Raw genomic sequence first — 12,345 nt, forward strand, 5'->3', positions numbered from 1 at the left:
AGGCACCTGGCTGGCTCAGCTGGTTAAGCGACTCTTGATTTCAGTGCAGGTCACGATGTCACAGTTCATGGGATGGAGCCCCGCGTGTTCTGTACTGATAGCACAGAGCCTTCTTGGAATTCTCTACCCCTGCTCATTCTCTCTAAATAAATAAATAAATAAATAAATAAATAAATAAATAAACACACTTAAAAAAGTCAAGATCGGGCATATGTTCAAAAACAATATACTCGAAATGTACTAACTCTACATGTCTGAAATCCCTCTAAAACGTTTCAGAAATTATAAGGGGAAAAAGTTGTGTGCTAAAAATGATGTCTTTCAAAGACAAAAAACTTTTTGTAACTATAGAGCAGAATGGAGTGGATTTAATGAGGTTAGGATGACTTTCAATTTTTTTTTTCTTCTGTGAAAACTCTATGTGGTAATGGAGGAAACTAATAAATCCCTTTTAATTAAAAGAAGTGAGGTTAGACTGTGGGGCCAGCAGCAACCCTAGCAGGCCCCCACGATGAGACCACTCCCTGAAAGAAGTTTCTGTGGGCAGAAAACAAGCAGGCAAGATTCCTCCTAGATCTGGTAACCAAAAAAGTAGAAAGTCAGCTGGTAAGACGCAAAATGCCCGTGCCTTAAAGACACTTCTCGAACTTGCAAGTTCAGAAAGCACGTAGGCAAGGAGATGCTTTTTTTCCTAAGCCAACATTGAAATCCCCTGTGGAGGGACTTCCTTCTGAATTACAGAACATGGAGAATCCTTGTAGCCTGTGATATCTTGCAGCTCAGAAGAAAAGAACCCCCTGGAAAATCAGAGGGACCTCTCTTCCACTTTACATGTCTTGAACTAGATGGCAAGGGAAATAAATTAATGCCTGACTCATTAGGATAACACTATCTGTAGGATATCACCTTAATGAAACCAGAGCTTTCAGCCTGAAGGAGAAAAAGTGATTTGCCAACAGAAAAGATTACAGTGAAGAAAGGACAGGATTGTCTTTGTTTATATTTTTTCTTTAGGCTGGATTGTTTTTATCAGCTGACTTTTCTCTCTGATATCTTTTTTTTTTAAATGTTTACTTACTCATTTTGAGAGACAGCATGAGAGCATAGGAGCAGGGGAGGCACAGAGAGAAGGGGAGAGAGAATCCCAAGCAGGCTCTGCACCATCAGCGGAGAGCCCCATGCTGGGCTTGATCTCATGAACTGTGAGATCATGACCAGAGCTGGAATCAAGAGTCAGTTGCTCAACTGACTGAGTCGCCCAGGCACCCCTCTCTGATGTCTAATAATTCTCCAGTTATTTCATGTACATCCTTCTCTACACTGTCTCCCAGTGTCCTGCACTCTCCGGCTTTTTGTGGGACATTGAAACCAAGGCATCACACTGCAGTCTGCCTTGAAATGTGGTTACTTTTCTATGACAGAATTCAATTAAACAACAACAACAACAAAACTCAATGAGGGTGAAGAGATTTTTTTCTTGGACTCACTATATCCAAAGCACCATATGCTCTGTAACTCTGTACTCCATAGATCTCCAACAATTTTTTTTCTAAATGTGTATTTATTTATTTTTCACAGGGAGAGAGAGAGAGAGAGAGAGAGAGAGAGAGAGATCATATGAGCAGGGGACGGGCAGACGGGGAGACAGAATCCCAAGCAGGCTCTGCACCATGAGTGCAGTCAGGGCTCTATCCCACGACAGGGAGATCATGACTGGAGCAGAAATCTACAGTCTGATGTTTAACTGACTAAGCCACCCAGTCACCTCCCAACAATGTTTTCCTTTTTTTTTTCTTTTCTTTTTTAAGTTTTTTTTTCCGGTTAGAGTGATTAGAAGTGGCTGTTACTACAATAGGACTTTCAAAGTGCCAAGAATGTCAATAGTGGGATTCACTGCGGATTGACTTAGAAGTGGTTTATATATATGTTCAAAGGAAACTAGTTTTGGTAAACCCCAAATCGCACATATTGCTACCTCAAATGTTACTCTTTGTGATTAACATATGAAACACTGCACAGGGTCTCATCTATCCATATCATTGACTTTGGACGGATGGCTGGTAAATACCACAATGGACAGTAATTCAGGACAAAATAATGTAAAGATAGAAAATACCCATTGGTTGATTACATATCCATTTTACAAAGACTGACATTTCTTTATTTTTTTAAAGTTTATTTATTTTGATATATTTAGAGAGAAAGAACGAAAGAACGAAAGAGAAAGAAAGAAAGAAAGAAAGAAAGAAAGAAAGAAAGAAAAGAAAGAAAGAGGAGGGCAGAAAGAGAGGGAGAGAGAGAATCCCAAGCAGGCTTTGCACTGTCATTGCAGAGCCCTATGTGGGGCTCTATCCCACAAACCTTCAGATTGTGACCTGAGCCAAAACCAAGAGTCAGACCTTAACTGACTGAGCCACCTAAGAATGACATTTCTAAGACAAAAAAGCAAAAACAACAACAACAACAACAACAACAACAACAACAACAACAAAAACAGAGGGAAGAAACACAAGCTTGGTTTCATTATCTTATTTATTAAAGAAGCCCAACAAAATCTGGAATCCTGTTCCTTGCCAGGGATGGCCTCCTGCCAGTCAGCCCCATGCTCCATCCTGAGTGCAGGCCTGTGCCCCTCCGGTCTCTGGACTTGTGATTCCTCCATTGGCACTGTTCTTACTTCAGTTTGCCTCAGTGGCCCAGTCTTCACCACCTTCTCAGCACACTTATCCTTGACCTTCTTAAAGTTCCAATGCCCAATTTGGCACAGCCATTCATATCCCTTCCGTGATTATTTTTCCATGGGTAGCAGCTGTCACCAGCTGGCACACTCAGTGAGAGTGAGTGTTTCTATGTTCTCTGTCCATTTTTCTATCTCCAGAGTCTGCAGCAATACTCAACATGTAGCTGGTCCCCACCCCCCCGTCTCTATCTCTCTTCTCTCTCTCATCTCTGTGTTGCTTCTCTTTCTTTTTTTCTTTCTCTCTCTCTTGCAATAGACAGATAAACAGATACACACACACATATATGTTTGTCAAACACATAAATGAAAAGTTGGGTGAGACGAAGAGAAGTTAAGAGCCTTCCAAGGTCACGCAACTAGTAAGTGACGTTCCATTTGGAACACTTCTGAGAGATGAAGCATCACGTTACTGCAGATAACCAACCTAGTTTGCATTAAGAGTTCAGAAGTTAGTAAAGCAATAGCCTCTGCTCCAATATTTAGTGTACCTAAAATCAATAAGAGAGAAAAAGAAGTTACAGGAAATGAACGCTGAGTGGCATCTGTGATTGATGTCATTCCTATGTCTAATCTCAGGACCAAGAGATCCAAAATGTAGCTTACTCATAGCATTTTCATGCCCTGGTCTTGTAATTTTTCATAAATAGCAATTGAATAACTGAGTTTTTCTTATTTTCTAGACACTGGTTTTTGCAGAAGCAAGGAGGGTGGTTGAGAGCCAGTGAATATAAGAAAATCAGATTTAATTTATTAGGAAGGAGATTAATTTTAAACTTAAAAATTTTTAAAGATTTATGATGCGCCTCACATTTAATTCAAGTTTTGGTGAATCTGAGCCCATTAATTTGTGTGAACACTGTAGAACCAGTGACAAATGACCTTGCATAATTATATCTACATGGCTGGAGTAGTTTCCTTATGTTACCCTAAATACCAACTTTTAATTGGATAAAGAAGACTTTTCATACTTAGTATAGATGTTTTAGTCTTTTTAATTTATTTATTTATTTCAAATTAGGGATTAGTGTTACACTGGGTATTATATGGATTTAGAATAGATGGCATTTAATTTTTAGAGGGATTTCACTGCAAGCAACATCTAATTAAAACAAAGAAGAGTTTACTGCTTAGAAGGTTGGAAACTCCTATTTCCTGTAATCCATAATCAGATTTCAAGTGGTTTATGAAAATAGCCTTTGTGCCTCTTAATGCAGGTATAAGTTTAGGATCAATTGGACTTTAGGTTTATTCTCCATGTTACTACAAGAGGTTCCCCATTTTTGTAGCTTTAGTTCAATAGATGCTTGACTGCTATTGAAGCATGCTGTTTGTGATATACTTTCAAAAGCTGGTTACTTCATGCTTCCAGGTTTTAGAGATGAGCTAAACAGCAACGCATTCCTACATCACAGATACATCTCTTACCAAATGGCCATCCTGTCAAATTAGCGGGCTCTCATAAACATCTAAAAAGTGGCCATTTCTTCTAAATATATTTCCAAAGTGCATTTTATAACCGAAAAGAATTAGCTTAAGAACCAGAGGTAAATAAAATGGTCAAAGATGAATTAGGGAAGGCCGAACATGGTATTCTTTTATGGGGTTTAATTTCGACAGCAAAACGGCCTCTGAAACACTGAAGAAAATGTTTTCTTTTTTGTTACTCAGTTCCAGATAATGGGGAGTGATTTTAAGAGGAATCATGATAAAGGTGATCACCATGGCAATAATTCTTGGTATTGTGAGAGCCTTCCAAAATGATTACATGAGAATTTGCCTTATCCGCCTTCTCAAAAGACTGGCCAATGTTAAGAATGGTTGTGTTTAGGCAATAGGCTTATTATAATGGATTCTTCTCTTTATTCTGTTTTACAGCTTTCATTTGTTGTACAATATGCTAAACGTTCTGTTGTTATACTAAGAATGTTGAAATTTAAAAAAAAAATAACTTTTTTCAACGAAACAATGATCAGAGAGTCCAGGTATCATTCAGAACACTTGTGTTCTTTCTTGATTCTCTTCCCACTGTGGTTCTAAGAGACTCTCTGCGTCTCTGCTCTGTCCCTAGGATATGGGGGGGGGGGAAGTTTCAATGTGTTTGTCTTCTTAACAGCTCTTTGATTTAGAAGAGTTATCTGCACTGCTGTAAGAGATCTTCAAACACTAGCAATTCATGTAAAATATTAAGAAGTATACATTAAAAATAAATAGAACCTCAGACTATTAGGCCTTCTATTATACTTAGTGAATTTGAATTAGAGTATTTAGGATTCAATCTTTCTTAAAACAAGCAAAAAATATAAAATAAAAACATATATATGGATGAGGGAAGGATTCATAGTTTAATACCCTACAAAAATCCATAAATTTGATTCCAGATTCACCAAAGACTTAAAAACTTAAACAACAGTAAGAAAACAAAGCAAAAAAACAAACAAAACCCTTTGTGGTTGTAAAGGAAAAGTGAGTTTGTAGCCCACTTCTCAGGGACACTATTACAGCAACCTTGACCCTCAATGAAACCCCTTGCAAATGTTTAAAGATGGGATTTACTGGTGAAGAGATTAGTGAGGGTCTTTCAAGGGATTTCTAGGTACTGAATACTTTGCCAGGATTGCTAGACTATTTTGTACACTGTTGTGATAGAAAAAGTTTTCCTAAGTATGAAACCAAAGACAAAAAACAGAAAGAACTAGGTCAGTTGCTTTTACTTCCCAAACACTTTAAACTTCTAAATGTTAAATCACACAGAAATGCATACACAGTTAAAACCAGAACAAAAAGGAAAAACTAGAAAATATTCCTACATGTTTTGTAATGAATACCATAGTAGAAAGAAGTAAGACATGTTAACATATTTCCCAATAAATACACTAGGATAAAATGAATAATGTGCACTATATTTAAAAATTTCGGTTTTACTATTAATCAAAAATATGTAAATGTTGACATTGCCTTTACTGTTTAACTTAGAAATTACTTATTTTCCAATGTGTTACACATATATTCTAAATTACTAGGAAGGTTTAAAACTGACTTCTAAAAATAATGCTGTCACTTTATTTTGTTTGTCTTTATTTTCTACATTCACTACAATAGATATTTATTTCCTTTGCAATCAAAAAACTTATTTGGACAAATAATTCAATTTGTAGCTTGCAAGCATTTTAAAGTACTTATTGAATGCTGTTTTTTGTTTGTTTGTTTGTTTCCCCAGTGCTTTATCATGTTATGGAATGCCCATGGAGTGAAATTAATAAATATAAGCATTCAAGAAGGTTTTAAATGCCTCTGTAGGAAAAGAGGAAAGGCACTTTGATCTATGACAAATTGCTTTGCCACTTATTCAAATTGATATCAGTCCTCAAACATTTTGCTAATAAAAGGTGATTCTCAGGGCTATGCTATCTGAATTGAATGAGATGGAAATATCATATAGGCCAACAAGTATACAGCTTTTCAATCCTGTACCCTCTGAATTAGTCATGCAATTTCTACACCTGTCATCTAAATTTGCTTAGAAATTTCAAAAGAATGGGTAGTGTTGGTTTTGTTATTCTCTACTTGAATTAGGACATTATGAATTGAATTGTAAAGTAGTCGAAACCACATATTGTATGCGAAATAGCTGACACTAGTTTATGCACCTGTGAAGGAGATAAATATAAAACATTAAGTTAGAAAATAAATGTTAACTAGGTGGCAGTGTTTTGTACCGAATTATCATTGATTATACTCTGTTCTTATGGTCTAAGTATTTGAGATGTATGCAAGCCCCAGAATGTATTTTTACATGAATTTTTATAGAATTACTAATCCAAGATGGGCATTTTACCTTTCTCAGCATTGGGGATATTTCTCTAAAATTTAAGGGACGGAGTACAGTAGAGGTTGCAGGGAGAATGTATTGCTTTTCTATTGCTGCACAGCAAATCATGAATGTAGCTGCTTAAAACCATACAATACCTATTTATTGTCCCACAGTTTCCAAGGGTCAGGTTTTGGGAACAGGTGAACTGGGTCCTCCACTCAGTTTGTCATTAGGCTAAAATCAAGGTGTTGGCTAGAATTGCAGTTTCATGGGAGACACACTCTCCCAAGCTTATTTAGGTTGTTGGCATAACTCAGTTTCTTGCAGTTGTGAAGTTGAGATTCCTGTTTTCTTCCTGGCTTTTAGCTGGGGCTCACGCTCATCACCTAGAAGCTGTCCTCAAATCCTAGCCCCATGGATCTCTTACAGTATGGTAAGTAACTTCCTCCTAAAAGTCAACAGGAGAATATCCCTGTGTTCTACTACAACAATCCTATATAATATGATCTAAGGAAAGGAGTGCCTATCCCTTTGTGTTTACCTTTCCTTCCCACACTCAAGGGGATGGGATTATACACCACTAGTGGGTGGTGATCTTGGAGTCATTTTAGAACAGCTCCCAAGAAGACAGAGTGGACTAAGAGATTATGCAGTTCCCAAGGTCGGGACAACAAAAACCTAAGCAAACATAGAAATAGAAGCACTCTGTTTCACCTAGAGTACTTTGAATTCCAACCAAAATTATATCCAGCTAAAATTGTATTAAGGTTGCAATGTTGGTAAATTCAGCTGCTCATTGATATTGAGGTGAAATGTTTTCCATCTGTCACTTGTGGCTCAGCATGAGGTTTCTAGATATTGGACTATTTGTAGCTATAATTTGTTTCATTTCATTAGCTCTGTTTATCTTTCTGTTCTGGGTACATCCCACATGGCAGGTTTTAATAAACTGCCCCTTGCTGATGGATTGTTTATAAGAATGGAACAAACCTGTGTTTTCAGCAAGACACGATGCCAGTGAGTGCAGGGTGGTGTCCAATGAGAGCAGTCTTGGTTCTCTGCTTCTCTTCTCTGGTAGGATTCTGATACCTAAAGATGGGTGGAAGGGACAGTGTACGAAGACAAAAAGTGCAATCCTCTCCTTTGTTTTTTTATATGTAAGAAGGTTAATGAATGCTTCAGTGTGAAACCATACAGAGACGATGTCTCACAATTTAAGGAGGATGGTGGGCAAACAATCGGAACTGGAAAAGGAGATGTTAATGGATTGAAACTAGAAAGCATAGTCCCCAAAGCAAAAGAGATAAGGGAACAAGTCAATTAAATAAAATAATAAATAAATAAATAAATAAATAAGGTTCTAGAATGCCCAGGTTTAGGACATGGAACTTCAGTGCCTTGTGCATGAGTAAGATTGTCTGAAAATGGCACCTGATGTGCCTGTACAATGGACGGAATAAAACTCAGAGACATCTCCTACCAGTGGGAGGGGTAATTTCTTTCTCAGTCTTGCATGGAATCCTTAGCTAGATGATGTTTGCAAAATAATATTATAATAATAGCAGAATATATGTTCTTTTTAGGCATACATGCAATATTCACATAAAACATTTTTTGCTATATTTAAAAAGATTGAAATCATACAGACTATGTTTCTGAATGAAACAAAAATAAATTGTAAATTAATAACATAAATATTTGTTATGAAATCTACAAATATTTGGAAACCAAGTCACGCATTTCTAAATAACTTGTGGCTCAAAGTATATTAGAGATTATTTCAGCCTCAATAAAAATAAAGCAAAATTTGTGAGATGCAATTCAAGCAGTCCTTAGAAATATTTTTACTTAAATGATTATATTACAAAACTAATCCAATCATAAAAAATTCTGTTGCAGCAAAAACAGAGGACAGAATATGATTAAATTGTGAGGAAGGATGATTGAATTAGCAATGAAGGTGAAAGCAGAAAGTAATAAAGTAGAATAAAACAAGAAAGGGAAAAAAAGAAAAAGGAAAAAAGAAAATGAAAAAAATAGGAAACAAAGGGCTGATTTCTAAAAATTGTTAAAATAACTAAAACCCATGCTAGATAAATCTTGAAGACGCTAGAGAAGCACGAGTAAGAGCACAAATTACCAACATGAGGAATGAAAGAAGTGCCATCACTACAGACCCAGTAGATTGAAAATGATATAAAAGGTATTTGGAACAGATTTTGCCAATAATTTTACTATTTAGATGAATGAAATGAATTCCCAGGAAGATACAAATTTTCACACTTGATTTAAGAAGAAGCAGAAATCTGGAACACAAACACCTGAATACCAGTGTTGCAGAGCACTGATGGGCACACTATCACAACCAATCCAACACATAACTATGATCCACAACCAATCCAACACATAACTATGGAACCATTACATAAACTCCAAATAAATATCAGATGTCATATATTCTCTCACAGAAGACTAAACATAACATTATTTTTTTATCCTGACTCCAAATTCTTGTTATTGTCATACTTTTTCTTCTTAGCATGGACCACACTGAATTATTTCAACATTTTTTTATTTATATTTTCCTCTCTCAGCACATTAAAATTCCACTGGTAACAGGAAAAATAACTATTTTATCCACCAATTCTTTTAGTGCCTGGAACATGTGAGGCATTCAAAAAAGTTGAAAAAGTGATTAATTAGAGGCAGTGTACTGCTAATACAGAATAATTTGAGAAACAAGGTCATTAATCTCCTCTTGGATTCATAACCAAATAATCTAATTGAAATACAATTTAAAGATGTACATAAATTGTTAATTTAATAATCACTATTTTGGTATTAAAGCATGAGCAAACCCTACTACTGGAAAGGCACTTAAATAATTTAGAATGTGAATTAAGAAACCCTGGGTGATATCAGCATCCAGTCAGTAAAATGTGGTTTACAGGGGCGTCTGAGTGGCTCAGTCGGTTATTGTCCGACTTCAGCTCAGGTCATGATCTCCTGGTTTGTGAGTTCGAGCCCCGCATCAGGCTTTGTGCTGACAGCTCAGAGCCTGGAGACTGCTTCAGATTCTGTGTCTCCCTCTCTCTCTGCTCCTCCCCCACTCACACTCTGTCTCTCCCTCAAAAATAAATAAACATTAAAATTTTTTTAAATGTAATTTATGGGAGCTACCAATTTGGGGTGCAAGATACTTTCTAAGGCTGTCAAAGAATTAATAAGGCATCATCTCCTTGCATCACTCTTACTTTAAAATGTTAAAAAATAAAGTATTTATGATCATAATCTCCAATATTATAAATGATCAACTTAAGAGAAGGGAATCATCGGTCTTATCTGAGATGTGGAATGATCTGGCATCTGATGTATCTCCCTTACCATGCCGTTAGTGGTCTCACACTGGTCTTTCTGTATTTCTATTTCTAACTCCATTGACTGGTTACCTTTGAGAGATTCTGATCCACCATATTGTAACAATTCTCCTTGGCATCCTTTTCAGAGTAGGTTCTCTACATAGAGACTTGAATAGACACTAACTTTATATACATCAAGATATACATCAAGATTGCTTAATTCTGTCTATCCCCTCTTTTTTTTCAGCATGGATCTTTAATTTCTTTTCTGTACCTGTGCATGTGAAATTATTCAAGCATGTCTTTTTAATTTTTTTTAATTTACTTATTTATTTTGAGAGAGAGAGAGAGAGAGACAGTCCAAGTGGGAGAGGAACAGAGAGAGGGAGAGAGAGAGAATCCCGAGAGGTTCTGTGCTAACAGCACAGAGTCCAGTGCGGGGCTTGAACTCAGGGACAGTGAGATCATGACCTGAGACGAAATCACGAGTTGGACACTGACCAGACTGAGCCACCCAGGCACCCCCTCCCCCCCCCCCACAGCTTTCCATATGCTAAGTAGTAGTTGAAAATGCTACATATGAAGCCATGAAGCAAAACTGAGGTGTCAGAGAAAAAAAAATCACAACTTCATATTTTTTGAATATATACACAATCTCAAACTCACACACTTTTTACTTCTGATACATCAATCACAGAGGTTCTCTGTTATTTTCTAAATCCAGAATTTGGTTACATGGGATTTGTCTCTATCTGCTTCACTTTATGAGAATTCACACACTACAGGACACTTCTCCACCCTCAACACACACACACACACACACACACACACACACACACGCACACACACCTGATAACTATAAAATGGATAGTTGGGGTAGAGCACTTTCCTGCAAAACTGTAGACGTTGTGTTAATAGAATTTAATTTTGCTACATCAAGGGGGTATGATTTCTCCTCAGGGCAAACATGAAAAAACTCACACCAAAGTGGAAGCACAGTGAAAGTGAAAACTTTAGTTCAAATGAGCTCTGGATCTCGGTTTTCTATGGTCATTGAAACATGAATTGAATATAGTGGTTGTCACCCTAAGCTTTAGGGGGAAAAAAGTATATTGTCCTTTTGGGATAGAAAGATCTGGACATAGGAAAACATTGCCATCTATGGGAGTTTTGGATTTAATCCAGGAAATCTGAGAGATACCTGCTTCTAGAAAAGGGGTTGGGCAGTGGCCGTGATTTATATATCAAATATATAATCTACAGACAGAACAGAGATGCAATGTTTTTTCTTCATCTCAATGCTCAATTGGTCTAGACCCATACCTCAGAGACTCAGAAGGATCTAAGCAAGGTTTACACAACAGTGAGCTATAATGAATCACAAGCTCTTTATAAATACCTATCATTCGTATTACCACTATGAGGTTGTATGTATATTATTTGCACTCATTAATCAAGGATAAGAAGAAAGGGGAACAGATATAGTAGGCCAACACCGGGAGAAAGACCAATTAAGTTCAGGTAAGTGGTTCTTGGGAGGTCTGGGGAACTCAGGGTTGAAATAAGTTTATTCTTTGTTTTGAAAAGCTCTCAAGGAAAGAAAGCACATCAAAAACCCATGTTCTTGGATGGGGAGGAAGATAATCCACTAATCAGTTTTCTGGAAATAGGAGAACATAGTTTCCCATAATTTTTGAACTACTATACAATTGGAGAGGAAATAGTATTTTATTAAAAGTTGATATTGGCTAAATAATCGCAGTGCCTGATGGGTTGGAAATTTTCTTCGTGTGGGAGATCTTGGTTTATGAACATGTTTTTGAAAAACCTCAAATTGAGAAAGGGGGCTTGGAAACTAAAAGAAGGAGATAATAAAATGGACTCTAATTAAATTTAAAGTGAGGAAGGATGATAAGAACTTCCATCTTAATGCATCTCCTCGTAGGTGCATCCATGGACCCTGATGCATAGTTCATGGCCAGGAGAGTCTTGTAAATAAGATTTGAGGTTTAATCTTGGGAGAGTTCCAGCTACAGATTTCTCAGTAAATAATGAGAATAGAGATTTCTGGCTATTTTACCTGAAGCTTAAAACTTGCCTGTGTGCCAAATATGCTCTCATTTGCTTAATATAACTTTAAGAAGGACAACTTACAAGTTCTGTAATTAATGAAAATACAAATGCCGGTTTGTAGAACCTTATTGCAAATTAATGCTGTCTGAATTTCAATGACCTCATGTGTCTATTGTAGATGGTTATATATTCACTGCAAAGCTGTATTGAAGAATAAATGGACTGATGCTTGTAAAGTCCCTAAACATAGCAGATGATCAGAAATGGATGCAGCAAATATAATTGGTTTTCATTAAATTACAGCAATTTACAATGGATGGAATCATTAGCATTATTTTTTGAATCTTGCGCATAAAAGCTAA

This window comes from Lynx canadensis, chromosome A2, assembly GCF_007474595.2.
Source record: "Lynx canadensis isolate LIC74 chromosome A2, mLynCan4.pri.v2, whole genome shotgun sequence".
Classification (NCBI taxonomy): domain Eukaryota; kingdom Metazoa; phylum Chordata; class Mammalia; order Carnivora; family Felidae; genus Lynx; species Lynx canadensis.